At 49.2% G+C, this 12,549-nt stretch overlaps 1 long non-coding RNA gene across 1 annotated transcript; it reads right to left on the bottom strand.

The window, feature by feature from the left end:
* Nucleotides 1–2,479: 2,479 nt before the first annotated feature.
* Nucleotides 2,480–9,920, bottom strand: LOC142038147 (uncharacterized). Its single transcript, XR_012652523.1, has 3 exons — nt 9,801–9,920; nt 2,920–3,162; nt 2,480–2,594 (listed from the first exon to the last, which is right to left on the bottom strand). It is a non-coding gene; the product is annotated as an uncharacterized LOC142038147 (long non-coding RNA).
* Nucleotides 9,921–12,549: the final 2,629 nt, after the last annotated feature.

Here is a 12,549-nt window from a genome sequence, read left to right as displayed (position 1 = left end):
GTGAAGGGATTCACAGTGGAAGATCTTGGACAGAAACAGGGTGGGAGGAAAGTCTGCTTTCTGGTGGAGCCTGCTGCTCATTCAGGTGTGCTTGGTTGTTTCTCTCAGTAAATGCCTGGGAATTCCCTCATCCTTCTGTACGCAAGAAACACAACACCGGAGCACACTGCCACATTACTGCATGTACACAAACCCCAAAAGCTTCAATGCTTTCTGACAGCCCAGTCCTCTGCCAAACCTTGGTAGTACGCCCGAGGGCTCGGCATGGCGCTCTGTAATCTCCACACACAGGACTGGGTTTCGTAAGGTGTTGGCCGAGCACAGACAGCATCAGTGTTTAGCAGACAGTATTTAGTACTGCTGACTCGCTGATGTCTGCCCATAGGGCTACATTTGGAGAGGCCTTCCTGAAACTAGGTGAGAGGAGGTGGACCTAGCTGAACGTCTCTTGCAAGCACCCCTATCCTTGCACAGAAGTGCCAGCTTGCAAGATGGACCCAATAGACAAAGCCAGTAGAAGAAGCAAAAAACACGCACCCAGTCAAAGACACAGTTGGGGTCTACGTTAGCAAAAAAGGCTACAGAAGAGCTCAGAGCAACTTATAAGGCAAGATAGCAAAATGCCTTACACTTAAACAGCTAAAAACCAGGGGATCATACAATCCCACAGGATGCATTTAGTATAGTCCTTTTGCCTCGTCTTATACACATTTTACCTCCCCATCACCAGAACAAAGCAACTGGAAACTGCTGATAACTACCTTTGCCCTCCTAAAACTTCTCTGGCACACTTAACGTTTCAGCTTTGCAGGACACTCTGGGCCTGACTTGACCTTCAGATACCAGGGAGTCAAGAGGAACTGCAAATATTAATCCAAGGACAGGTTTTGGCTCTCTGCCTCGTGTCTGAAGGGCAGTGTGTTGTCTCTGAGTGATAACACACTTACATGACACCAAAATACATTTCAAGATAACACTAAAAATGCGATCCATAGAAACTTAGCTATCAAAAATATTGACTGGGAGGTCTGGAAAATTGATCTCCTTTCTAACCAGGGCTTTCAGACAGGCAGGAGCTCTAAAATGGTCAGTCCTAAAGCCTACACAAAGCTCACTGCATGCTGGACAGGACATGGGAATTATTGGCTAGCTTGATGGCACTCACCAGCGTGTAAGTCTGGGATGATGCTACTGAACTCGGAGTGACCCCTCCCCTGCTGCTATTAATCCAGGAAACCACACTGACCTTCTGGCCACCTCATGGTCAATCCCACAGCCCTTTAGGAATTCCTTTGGCTAATTATTTGGTACATGCTACTGGTGGACACAAACATCTGCCATTCACTGCAGGAATTTAACTAAAAGGGAATCTCAAGTAAGGATTCTGTGTGTGTGTTTTCCAGGTCACACACTTGGGCGATACAATTGTGTAGGATACACATCCAAAACTCACTTGCACACACACTCTGTTAGTTCTGCAGAAGTACTGTGGACCGGCATGAGTGTCCGTAAGAGGCAACAGAAACCTCTAGAGGCAAATTTAAACTTCTCACAAAATCAGTGCTGAAGACAATTCACATGTAATCAGCTAAAAGCACCTGGCAAGAATACCTGACTCTACATGGGGGCCACAAAATCTATAGACTAGATTAATAAGCATCTGCACGGGCAGCATGGCACAAAAATGATAATTAGCTTGAATCTTAAGCTTTAAGTCACTTACGTAATATGGAGACCCCTAATCAAGCCTTTTTTGGCAAAAATATCCCTGTAAAACCTGTGACTTTTTCTCCACCAAGCTGATGAAAACCATTGAGACTACTTAGACTCTCTCTCCACAGTTTTTCCCTAGAAAATCCCCAAATGCTTGTTTCTGGGAACATTTTTACGTAAACCCAAAGAGAAAATAATTTTCACTGATTCCATAAGTACTAGAATTTATGAGGTCTCTTCCGCACTCAAAATATGACTTCAAAATTTTACTGGCACTCCATGAATGGAGAGCTTGTTAAGGAAAGTTGGATAATAAAACATTAGCACTTGATTCAGCCCTCGCCCTTCCAAAGGCTTTTAAAATATCCTTAGCCCAATATTTTCCTCGCAGGTTAATAGATGATTTGGACATAGTTCAGTTCAGACAGAGCACCACATGTCGCTAACCCTTTTAACTCGAGGCAGGTCTGAACCCTGGAAGGGGGCTGAGCCCTGGGGAAGTCCAGAAGCGGGTGGTTGCTTTCCCCGCCAAGTGAAGGAGGGCTCTCGCTTGGCACCCTCCCGGCCATCCCTGCCCACGGCGATGGCAGGCTTGGGAGAGCCGCTCTCGGGACGCACGGAGCCCACGCGAGAGAAACGTGCACCAGTGGCGTCCAGAGGCCGCACACACATACGGTCTTGCTCGCTGTTTATGTCTGGAACGTCAAGGTTGCTAATAACGTACGTAAATGAGGTGTCCAATGGCTGCTGAGTGACTAAAAAATACGAGTGAGAACTTATTTATTTATTCTGCCTCCTCCAGCTCTTCCTCCTAAAAGATACCAGCAGTCCAGCAGTGAGGAGAAACCAGGAATCTTGGCAGTGGCCAGGAGCGGCTTTATCTAGAAAAACAGAGCAGCTTTTAATCAGATGGAAAAGTTTCGATGCGCCCAGCTGGAGGCAGAGTGTGGGTGTTGCGGATCACTTGCTCCTCGGTGCAGGGCACACACGGCCGTGCAGAATTGTGCCTCTACCAAGCTCACCCCCCGCATTACCTCCACTTTTCTGGAAATCGTGCCAGACACCGGGGTATGGGTGCAGGGAGACAGCAGGCTCCCGCAGCCACCACCATAGCCCAGCACCGGCTGGACAGACTTTCGGTCTGCAGCGTCACTGCAGCTGTTCATATCGTGCCCCTCCAAAATGCCTTCCTCCACAAATACCTACCAAGGAGCACTGGGTGGCTTGGGATGTTTGCAGGCTGTTTCTTGTTTTGCAGCTTGTTTCCCCGAGGGATGAAGCGCGGTGAGTGAGCGGTGGGCTGGGGCAGCTTCGCACCCTGCTGTCCCCCTCAGCATAGAGCCCAGGAGCTGTGGTCGGGGACACTGGTTTTAGATCATGAAAAGGAATTCCAACATCCGATTTATGCTGCACAATCGCTTTCGTTTTGCATTTCAGTCAGCTTGGACACTGAGGAGAGATGAGCGCGAGCAATTAAGAATCACAGGCTGTCATCACCCTTTCCCTCCCACTGCCATTGTTCCGGTGCAACACTCCTAAAAAAGCATCGGGACTACCTTTGGGAGCAGCAGCCTTTCTGCTATTGCCATCAGACCTGTTTCTGTACTACCTCCCACTATCATGCTTGCATAAAAATCTGCACTGAACACAGGTGGTGGAAAGGAACATTTGCTCTCAACCAGTGTGACAGCAGCTGATAGCGTGTGGACTACAGATTGTCCGAGTCCCTTCCCCATGCAGATCTCGTTTGGGGTGCTGCACGCTTCTCCTTTGCATCCAACGTGTCCTGCAAGGGATTCCGAGTGGAAAAGCCCCGCACAAGACAAATTCCTGGGCAGCTGCAGAGTCATCTTCCTGAGAGACTTTTTAATATGCACAGCAGTGCTGGGCAGCACACTGGATTCGGAGTGCCAGCCAGCTCTGCCAACCCTTGTAGCCGCACAAGCAAACTGTGGCCCAGGGAGGGTGGGAAGGCAGGGTGGGCTCCCAGCCTGGAAGCCCGTTCCTTGTGAACCTATGTCTTCGGGCTCCTTGACTTCAAGCGATCACTGAACAACACAGCCCCCTCTTTGTTTTAATGGTCTAAATCCCTATAAACAGAGCGCTTGTTCTTTTTTCTTTAACATCCTTTGTGGTTTCATGAAAACGCCGGATGCTGCAGAAGGCTGAAGCATGAAAGGTTCCTCTCTCTATCCTGTCCTCCCCGTCCAGCAACCACACTAAAAAGAAACCACCAAATAAAGTGCTCGCAAATACCTGGACCGACAGCCCCGGTGATGGAAAGCTCTCCAGTTATTCACAGACCAAATCGAGCCCGGGCAGCTGCTGTGCAAGTTTCCCAGCTTGGCCCTCGTCAGCGCCGATCGAGGCTGACCCGAAGGGCCCCACCTCGCTGCGTGCTTTCCTCGCTCATTCAAACCCTTGGCAGCGCGGTGGGGCTGCCAGCCAGGCTGCCGGCCCCCCGGGTGGGGGTGCTCCCAGTGAGGGGGGTGCAGCGGCGAGGTGACACGGGGGGGGCGGCTGGAGCTACCCCAGGCATGAGATCGGGGAGGAAGCTAATCATCATGTTCTGAAAAACACTTCCAAGCCAATGCTGCAAGCAGCTCTGCGGGCAAGAGTTAAAGCTTTTCATCGCTGAAACCCTAGGTTCCTGTTTACCAAACATTTGTTCACTCTTTATGCGTTTGAGTGAATGAGGAAATGAACCACAAGGCTGGGCACAAATGCCAAAACCCTGCTTAAGTATGTAAACCACCCTCATGCAACTTTCTGTGCCTACTTCGGGGCTGAAAAATGAATCCCTCGCCTCAGATTTGTTGTTTTCTCATGAGCTCCTGCCACTTCCCAGTTCACCACTGAGCCACCGTGAGCACAGCCTCTGCTTTCCTGGCAGCTCCATCACTGCCTTCACGACGGCAGAGGCAAGTCGCTGAGAAAGCCACTCTTGCTCTCCCCTGCCCAGTGCTCCCACTGCCAGTCCTACCCTACCTCTGGCACACGCCCCACCGGAGCAGCAAAGGGAGAAAGACCTAAATTCTCCTCTCCAGTCTCAGGGCCGGGGTTGCCACCATCCTGTCCCAGCCCCACGGCCTCCAAGTAATCTCCCAAGCCACCAAATCTGCTTTTCCCGAGGAGGCGATCCTTCCCCATCCTGGATCTGCTTGCTACACCCAGCTCAAGCTCCTTGCTCACCAGTCCCTCCAGCACCTTGCGTTCTCTTCTTCCTCATCAGGAGCAGCTTCTTCGGCCATCTCTTTCTAGTACCTGCATGCCCAGAACTTAGGCAACACAACTTGTCCTTGTGAAGGACACTCATAAGACAAACTATCCTGGCTATCTTCTCAGGCCGATAGCACACCAAGAGGGAGAAAGGACACAGCTGTTTGGCTTCCAGCGGTCCTCAGCCCCAGGAGGTCAAAGCCCCCCTCGCAGGGGGTCGGGAGCCTTTCAGCTCTCTCTGACCACCGTCCCCTCTCCCTCGCACCCCCTTTGCCTCTTTTTGTCTCTGCACAGCCTCCCCATCTCCCAAGAGCACCGCTGCTCTCCCTGACGAGCTCGAGCACCGAAGAAACCAAACGTGCCACAAGGCGAGAGGAAGGGGCTCGCTGGGGCAGACCTGCGCTCAAGGCAGTGGCAGGTAGGGGAGAGGGTCTTCCAAAGGCTAATGACACACAGCTCCCACTCCGCTTCCCCACCTGCCTCTCTAGTGGGGGGGATTGAGGGAGGGGACAGCATTGAAACTCCCCCCACCTGCAGCACACCTGATATTTTCATCCCTCTCCTTGCTGTGAGCGATTTGATCTCCTGTTGAAATTCAGGCTGGGTGATCTGACATGCTATCAAAACTCAGGATGGTTGTTGATGCTCCTTGACTTCGTCAGCAGACAGTTCTGGTTTGGGGAGACGGTTTCATTATTTATTTTCTGCTTTCTTACCCCACAGAGGCCTTTGCATATCACACCTTCATCTTGCTTAGGAGACATGCGCAGCCCAGCACGGCTCCTCACCACGTTGTGTACCCAGAAACACCTGGAGGCTACTTGCCTGTCTCTTGTTATCATATTGATGTTGCTGGCCTTGCCCCAGTGGAGGGGGGCTGCTTCTTGTTGGGCTCAGCAGCATAGCGCTGTGGTCACCCGCGCAGGAGCTCCAGGCCCCTGTCTCTGCAAGCACTTCTTATCCACCCAGACTGACGTCCTTCGGGCTGGTGGTGTGGCCGTGCCCTCCGCAGCCACCTGGAAGAGTCACTGGAAGGCACCTGGTCTGTTTGATCCTGCTAACACTGCTTCTATCATAGGCTGCACAGCTGAAATCCAGAAGAATTTGGTCCAAAGCATTAAGTGAGCCTCTTGCCTCATGCAGGAATAAATGCAGGAAGGAGGATGGGTTTGCTGGTGAGCGCAGTCTGCAAGGTCCGTGTGCTTAAGCTTTGCACACAAATGTTCCCTTTCATAACAATGTCTTACTGTTTTCTTAATCAATCCAAATACTAGGATTAGTTTATGCAAGCCAAGGGCATGCTCTGGTCCCATGGTGGGACTTCCTACTGTCCTGGCCAAAGGGAGCTGCTGTGCTCCAGCCAGTTTCCCAGTTGAGGGATCCTGGAGAGGAAACCCAGGGGACCAGGACTGTGAAGCATATCTCTGAACACACCGTCTGAGAAGTTTAAATTGTGAGAGAGATCCATAGGCACCCATCTTCCACTGATTTCACTGGGAGTAAGAGGCCAAAAGGTCTTTTGGTATTTGTAAGTTAACCTTAGGTTCAGGGTTAACCTCGCTGTTACAGGCCTGGTACGAGCAGCATTAAATGTTCCCTGAAGAGGAGTTACAGTCTGAGTTTGAGGGTAAGGTGCAACATAAGACTGAGCAGACAAGGGTGGGAAGTGGCAGAACAAAACAATAAAACAGAAACTTGCTGCATACTAGGCAACGGTTTCAACTCGCTGCCTGCCTGTTTTATCACACTGGAGGACTCAGAGACATGTCTCAAAGATATTAATGCACCTTTCTTAGCTTTGGCTTTCTATTTCTTGTGCCTCCCAGAGACATTCATATCAAGAAAGTGTCACTGGAGTGAGCCATCTCCTAAATTTTGTACCAGACGGGAATTTATATACCACCAGAAGCTCAGATCCAGAGTAACTGTCTCTTCCGAACAGCTCCCTTGAGACAGTGAAATGTGTAGAAACAAACGCAGAGACAAGTACTTACAATGCAAACACTAGGCACCCGTGTGTGACACAAATTAGCTACCCCCACTACATGCACATCAAACCCTGCCTTGCCTCTGCCCTGCCTTGGAGCAGGATTCTTGCATTGCAAATATGTGCTATGTCCTGCTGGTCACCAGCGAGCAAGAGTGCTTCACAGTCATAACTAGCAAATAACAAAGCTACTTTTTAATGGGAAGCACATGCAAATGTAGTAACTACTCGGAGAGAAAAACAATACCTGCTCCGTCCCTTTCTAGCACTGGGAGAGCAAAACAGTTGCAACGATCGCCGTGCAAAAGTGACAATTCACTCATTGCTCTGGCTTTGTGGGAAGGATCCCCCACGAGGTAGCTGGCTCGGCTCGGCTCGTGATGTCTTGGGTTGGAGTATGACCAAGGCCCAGCATTAGGAGTCCAAACCATTTTCCCCTGGCATTATCACAGGCATACTCTAAGATTGAAAACAATCGGGGTTGTCCACATCCACTTCCAAGACCTCCACCTCGCTGTGAGCCTGCCGCTGCCACAGACGCAGTGCCCTCAGCTCTGGATGAATGGTACTTAGTGGGAGCAAGTGCTACAACAGAAGCTCTGTCGCTGCCATTTCCCCAGCTCTGCCCACAGATATAAATGTAAAAAACAAAAGCTGCACAGCTGACACAGCTAGAATGCATCTCAGTTCACACTGAATATTCATTCCCCAGCTTTTGCTGAAGGCCTTTAAAAACACAAGTGCTCACCAGAACAGTTGCTGCCTCCTTGTGTTATTTTATTTTAGAAGGGGCCGCCCTGTAGAAGATTAAGTAACTTCATGAAGTATGTAACTAACAGGTCACTTGGCTAAGTAGACCAAGCCCGCTGTCCTAGAGTCTCCTTCACATTTTCATTAAATCTAAAATCAGTTAATATTATGTAATGTAAATGCAGTGGTGTCAGAGACTCTAAGCTGAATAAGAATTTTGAATTAAGAGTACAGAACAACCTGAAACTGTCTTTGCAAAAAAAATTGGAGTACCCAAGGGCTCGGTCTGGCCTCACAGAGGCACAGCATTTCCATGAAATGGCTCTGAGTTGAATAAGCACTCTGGCTATTAATATTCAAAGCAGGGAATCACATATGGCTTATGAAACACCTCTTCATGTGGATTAAAGACCTGTTCTCAAGGCAGTGAACTTCCCACTACAACTGAAGCCACTAGGCTCCAAATTCATTACCATAGCACACTTACTGGATAAAAAAAAATTGGAAGGCTTCCCTTTCTATTAGCCTCCCTCTCTAACTATTAAGATTCAGCCTCATACCTGACTTGACTAAAGATGAGTCCCAAGAGAGTGAACCCAGACTTCAGAGCAGCACAGCCACTCTGAGTAACCTCTGGCTCAAGGTGAGAAGCCCACGTGGGATTAGTCCAAGCTGCAACCAGGTGGAAACATTAATGGCCATCGTTAAGGGAGCTGTGGAGGGGGTTTCCTCGACCAGTGAGGACAGCAACATCTTTCCAAGAACCGTGCTAGCTGACCTGATTTGTACTCTGTGCTGCTGTTCACCCACACAGGCTGCTGCACGGTCCCCAGGCACGTTCTACTGACCAGGGCAACATGCTACCATCCCACTGGCATCATTAGCACTCAAATGGGATTGTAGATGTTATGGATCTAATTACACTTAAAGAAGGACCTTAATTCAGGGCAATGAAACCCTCTGTGGATGCTTTCTATGCGTTTTACTTGAATGAAAGTCAGATTTTTGTTTCTGGTCAAATATATGTCATTATAGAAATGTATATAGCACGCGCGCACACACACACACGTTTGATTTGGTAACAGTCCCCTGTCGCAGTGAAGCACCATCTCACGCTGCAGTGCAATAACTTCCGTCCATGTTCTGCTGCTGCAAAGCGAATGCCTCCTGGCTGAGGAGGGCAGATTTGTCACTGTGGTATCACTCGATTTGCAAGAAGTGATGCAGAGCACCCATTGGGTTTATTTGCCCAGCACATGGCTCCTCCGATTGCTAGCTCTGCTCAGTGCTCCAGAAGGAAAGCAGGGGTTTTGGTCTGTTCCAGTGTATCTGTCCCTATTTTCTGAAAACATTCCCTAAGTAGGCCAAAAACATCTCTTAAATCTTGAGCTTTAGAGGATACATTTGTAAGGCACCACACACACGAATGGGGTGACCAGCTGTTCTACTTTTGGAGGTACTGTCCTAGTTCTCAGAAGCCAATCTGCACTGCACCTCCCATAGAGGAGAAAGGCCAAATGTCCTACTTTCTGTTCTTAGTGGCCTATTTGTCCTACCATGAGAAAGTGAGGTGTGTGACTGCACACATGAGAACCGAAGAAACCCTCCCCACCGTATGCCTGGACAGAAAGCCAACAGAGATGCAAAAGGCCCAGACCACTTCCAAGTTACGTCTCAAAATCCTACCGTTTCAGCTCAGAGTCTTGTCTTGCAGCTATGTCAAGGTGCAGTGAATGCTATTAAAAACTTGTTTCCCTGTCCTCTAATGTCACCTCCATTCTGAAATCTCACCTTGTTAACACATGCAGTTCACTGCTCCCTCTCAGCTAGTGGGAGCATATTATCACTTAGCTCTGATTCAGCAAGACAACTACATTTACACATTGCCTATGCCTGTTCAGTAGGGCAGCAAGGCACACTCCTGAAGCTGCTTTTAACTCTATTAGGCATGCACTTCAGCATGGATGTAAGTGCTTGGTGAGACTGATGCCATGATGAGAAAAAGGCTAGTACATCAGAGGGCTAAGCTTTGAACTGAGAATATTTTTGATCGTAAACTTCAGAAAAAAATCTTTAAATACAAAGAATTTATTTTGGAAATGCTTGACAAGTATAAAAGTAATATACTCACTAAAGATCCTGCTCCTGAGCAGTGGTAGCAGCAGGCTGCTATGAAAATTCAGCAAGGCAGTGGATGAACACAGCACCTTTCTGCATTGTCTGTATTAAGCTTTAGCCAACCAATGTGCACTGAATCCCTAAATTAGAGAGAAAACAGGTAAAATTAGAGAACATGGGTAAAATTAGAGAGCATCCCTAAATTAGGACCACCACCAACTTTTTCTCCTGCAGCGTTTACTGTCAGTCTCAATTGTCTTCTGCTCCTCAGTAAGGCAACCTGAGTAAGAGACATGGAGGAGCTTCACGTTTGCTTAGATGACTTTAACACCAGAGCTGCTCTGTCAGTTATGCAGACAGCAGGAGGCGGAAAGGGGGTGAGACCATCCATGCACTTCATCCTTCAAACATCCACAGCCATCGACAAAAGCTGTATTCATAAGTAAGGACAGAACTTGGACTTCTCAGGCCTTATTCAGCTTGTCAGAGCTAGTTATCTCTCCTAGCAAGGTTTCGCATGCATGCAAATCCCTCTTTCCCTGGGCATCCATCTCCCATGGTGCCAGTGACCACATTCATATGGGCCTTTTTAAAATCTTCTCGAGTCCAAATGCTGTATAGCAGAGTTTCCTGATCTTTTGTGGGTTACATCTCAGTAGATAGAAAGCTGACCTGACAGATCAGATCTGCTGTTTCACACCCTCAGTTTCACACCTCTCCATTCACAAGCTGCTTTGCATTTCTCTTTACTCTGCAGTTTCAAACTTTGTAAACTTTGATCATAGGGTGGCAGGGATTTGGGGACAGAAACAAGAACCTACCCTCCCTTCTTTCTTCAAAGCATCTATCCCCCAATATCAATGACTGTTTTTTATAAAAAACAGGTAACACACTTTCAGAGAAGATACGTTGCCTTCTATGTTTTGACATTTTGGTTTTAGTTAAAGCATAATGAAACTTCTCAAAAATAAGGGGTTTGGAAATACTGTCTAACTGCTTACAATTTGGAAAAAAAACCCCAACATTCCTGCATTTGCTTCTGAGAGTAGACATCACTTGTCCTTCACTTTCTGCACAGACAGTAATAGTGGGCTTAGCCACCTAGTTATTGCAGCCATGAATAGCCGAGAATGCAAAAATCAACATCTGAAACTGGGTGAGCTTTTGATGCTACCTCAGTATGACAGCTTTAACAAGACTCCCACCCCTGGTGAGTCACCAACTCTCCCTGCAAACCCCCAGCCGGATCGGGAAGCCTGAGCAAGCATTGTAGACAAAGCCCTCTGGCAGGGAGAAGTCTTCAGCTGGGTTTGTGAGGCACTGCCTCCGACTCTGCCACGTCCCATCCTCACTGCCGTCTGCAGCACATCTGCAGGTTCCTCAAAGCATCTGCTGGGGCTCCTGCTAAAATGTCTTTGCATTTCCCGGTGGTTTGGGATTTCCTCGAACGCTAAGGACACTTGAAATGGAGCGAGCAAGCACCCTTTAGCACTGTCAGAGGGGCAGGCAGACTGTGACAAGATGTTAGGGTCAGTTAATCCAGTGCTTGGCAGAGTTCCGTGGCTCTGTGGGAATAGTGCGGTTAATGCACTTTTCTGATTACAGCAGTAGTTATTAACCAAAAGACACATTCAGTGGGTAAGGGTGGGAGAGTCTCAGCTCCCTGGCTCATATGGGAAGAAAAAAGTACCCCCAGAAATTCAGACTTTGCAGCAAAAGGACGTCTTTTGTGAAAAGACGCTAGATATCAGGGAAAGAAGCTCACCACCACCTGGTTTGATTATCAGCTGAGGCAGGAATGCTCTACGCTGCTGAAGGTGAGGTGCTGCTGAAGCAGGGGTGACAGGCAGGAGGGGAGGGATGTGGTGGAGCCAACCCAAAAGCCAGCAGCAGGGACCTGCCGGGCAGCCGAGAGATAAGGGCACCCACCCAGCACAGCTTTGGCAGGGCGGCTGGAACGAAAAGCGGCGGAGACTGGCTCTGCCTGCCCTCACGTTGTCAGGATGAGCCCTGCAGAGCACGGCTATTATTTGCTTTAGAGGATGCATTTTTGGCACCCACCGTACAATATGTTGCTGTCACCCTCGTGACAACTCCGTAATCTCTTCTTTCCCTTCCAGTGTTATTGTCCCAGTTTCCAAGGAGCAGACAAGAAGGATTTACTCTTCCGGAGTGGGATAATTCCTCACCAGGAAAAAAATGAGCAGAGACAGACTCGGGAAATTCTTCACTTGTCTATTTTTATTTACAGTGGAGTTCCTGTTATTACCTTGAACAAAAATAGCACAAACAGCAAGGCTGCAGCCAAGTTTCCTTTGCCTTTCTGTGGGAGCCCATCGACGTCAGCCCGCGGCCGCAGCCCCCTCCCACCGCCTCTCCCCACGGCCAGCACCGGCTCAGCCCGGGGCAGCCCCGAGGACATGCACCCTGAGCGGGCTCGGCCGAAACAGCACTTACAGCTCCCAGCAAGTCCTATCTGCACCTCAAGGTCCCGATAGAGCCGCCAGCAGCCGGCCGGCATCGCTGCTGGCAGCAGGGAGAAGATCCCGACGGTGCGCGCTGCACCCACCGTCCGCCCTCCAGGGTGTTAGAGTTAAACCACCCGGGTTTAATGTTCACCAGCAGAAGCAAATGGGTGGCGATACCCCTGTCAAAAAGTAACACAGGCTGTACTAAAGTACTGCCGACAGAGGACACAAAAAGAGGGGGAGAAGTGGTGCTGCCTCCACGGGTAACAGCCTCCATGTTGAGAGGCTTTCAGG

Source organism: Buteo buteo, chromosome 12 (genome assembly GCF_964188355.1).
Source record: "Buteo buteo chromosome 12, bButBut1.hap1.1, whole genome shotgun sequence".
NCBI lineage: Eukaryota > Metazoa > Chordata > Aves > Accipitriformes > Accipitridae > Buteo > Buteo buteo.
This window is presented reverse-complemented; position numbering and strand designations above follow the sequence as displayed.